The sequence below is a fragment of the Syngnathus leptorhynchus genome, unplaced genomic scaffold (assembly GCF_054491065.1).
Source record: "Syngnathus leptorhynchus isolate UIUO unplaced genomic scaffold, UIUO_Slep HiC_scaffold_103, whole genome shotgun sequence".
Taxonomy (NCBI): domain Eukaryota; kingdom Metazoa; phylum Chordata; class Actinopteri; order Syngnathiformes; family Syngnathidae; genus Syngnathus; species Syngnathus leptorhynchus.
The window spans coordinates 107,501-110,000 of record NW_028232070.1 but is presented as its reverse complement, the minus strand read 5'-3'; the positions used below and the strand labels follow the sequence as shown (position 1 = coordinate 110,000).

The window sequence follows — 2,500 nt, the reverse complement described above, 5'->3', positions numbered from 1 at the left end:
AACCGCCCAAGGGGAGCAGTCGGAGGTGGGCTGCTTCTCTGGTTGTCAGTCGCGTCATGTATGACTGCACCTCCACGTGGTGCCCGCTGGTAACGGCCATGCCTGGCATGGACGGCTAACGCAGTCAGCCTAGGGGGGGCAGATGCCCAGCTTCCCCCGACTCGTTGGGACAAGGTTTGGCCAACTCGGACGGTTGTTCTCGATTGGTTGGCGTGCAGACTACAGAAGGGGCTGCACGGCTTGGGTGACCTTCTGGACCCGTAAGGTGAGACTTGTCTCCCTGAGCGCTACTGAAGCAGCAGTAGTGGCTCGGATTCTGCAGTAGGATGACTACCTTTGAGTAGGAGGAAGGGCGATACCGAATACTACGAGGATCCTGGGGCCGCCGTCTGATCCCGGCGGCGGTACTCATGTAGCTCCCTCTCCCCGGTTGCCCGTCTGATCCCGGCGGGCTCCGAGTAACCTATTTCCTATCTGACCGACTGGCAATCATGACCTGCCTTGGTAGGGCCCCCATCGGCCTCGGCTTGCCGACACTGGTGGACGGTTCCTACCCACTGCGGGTCGCCCTCTAGCACCTTGCAGGCTGGCTTGTGCGCTCGCTCGGCGCCCTGCTGGTACGCCTGGTGTGACTGAATGGTGGCGAGACTGAGACGAACCGAGACGGTGCTGATGCCGTTACACATAGTGATAATAAACAAAGGCTGGATGTGGCGCCTTCTGTCGAATGTAATTTCTCAAATCCTAGCGGAAACGCAAATACTGTGAAGCCTGGGCAGCCGTGATGAGTGCTGGTCGCTGGATGGCTTTACGGGGAGCGAGCTCGGCATCTCTGATGGGGGCCTCTCCCAAGTGGGTCAGACTGTGGACTTGGCTTTGGTTGGGGACAGGCCTTACTGGGTCGTGTCGGCTGCTGCCCGGGTTTGATTCTTAGTAAAGTCTTAAAGGGAACGGTGACTGAGCTCTGGCTGAGCCGAGCTGCCCAGGATTGCGGACCTGGGTTATCAAGAACCGCGGAGGCGCGGCTTAATGGGGGGTCGTGACTGCTCGAGCGACCTCATCTTCACGTGCTTGAGGTTGGGTGCGTGTATGGCGTGTGATCAACCGCCTCGGAGGCCATGGGGACCAACTTTCGGGGTTTGGCTGAGGGTCCTCGAACGGCTGTAGTCATGTCTACAGACCATGTTGCGAAATCTCCTTTGGTTCGGAAGTCCGTGTCGCAGCTGCACAGAGTCGGAGTCACAGTCAGTCTGGCCGGTGGAGCGGGTGGACCCAGGCTGGCGAAGCTCCTGACAACTCCTCAGTGGCACTGGTGGCCGCCGTCGGTCTGGTTATGAGAGTATGGGCGACGGATGCTATGATGGTGCCACAGCTTGTTTCTGGGAGGGCATTTTGACAGAGATGCCTGTGGTATGTTGTGCGGGTGTGAGTCGCCGGCATATCACTGACGAGTGGGGTTGTCCGACGCGTGTTGGGTGACGAAACGAGTGAGGTGGATATGGAGGTCCCTGTGTGACGGCACGGCAGGCAGTTTGTAGGGTGAGTGAGGCACCTTGCGGCTGTTGCGCTGGTCAAGGAAGCAGGTCAGAGCCTGTACTGACCGAGTCTCCTGCTTCATTCAACTTGGCCGGTTTTGAACGCTATGCTCGTGGTCGAGTCCAGGCAGGACTGGGGGTCTGGCCCCTCAGGCTGGGCTTCGGCCGGGAAGCAACTGATGAGGCTGTCTGCCACGTGAAGGGTGCGTGGAGTCGATCCCAGGGTTCTCAAAGGGACGGGGCTTGATAGCCGGGTCTGCTGGGAGGCTTGCCGGAGGGTGGGCTGAACAGTAGCTGGCGGTCGCTTGCTGGCCGTGCGAGGGCTTTCGACTCGGTTTCCCATGGTCATGGCCTGTATGTAGTGGGAAGCTAGGCGTACTGGACGCGTGAGGGTGATTCGTCGCCCGTGTGGGCTGCTCATCGGGGTGGGCTGCGGTGGCACCGACACCGAGCTCGCAGTCGCGGGATTGGATTGTGGAGAGGGACTTGTCTCTATGACCCTGCCTTTCTTGCTATGGATTCTCTCATCCATGCTTTTGAACGCTTGTGCCGCTTCTTCTGGGGCGAAGGCCGAATTCGCTGCGGCGCCTGCCATGCTGGGCTACTCCAGATGGGCTGCTTGATGAGGGGACTTTGTCCTGCTCAGGATGGTGGTTCGCGGGACAGGCCGGTGTGGTTGGTGGTAGCCAGGAGGACGTTGGTGAAAGGGGAGGCGACAGGTGGCGCGAAGCAGTGGTTGTCCCGGCTCGTCCGCAGTCGGGGGCCATTGCCTAGCATGCGTGCGATGGCGCGCGGGGCCTTGGCTGTCTGTCGTGGTTCCCAATACAGGTTGGTGGGCCTGGACACCTCATTGGTCTCTGTGGATGTGGAAGATCCCTGGAGTGTGGTACGGTGCGAGGGTCTGCCCGGACGGTTTGCGGGTCACTGTGGAGAAGGACCGGGGCGGTGTGTCGTTCAGCGACACT

General features: G+C 60.4%; 1 pseudogene; it reads left to right on the top strand.

The window, feature by feature from the left end:
* LOC147037917 (28S ribosomal RNA) overlaps positions 1-2,500 on the top strand; it is a 7,973-nt pseudogene that overhangs the window by 3,128 nt on the left and 2,345 nt on the right.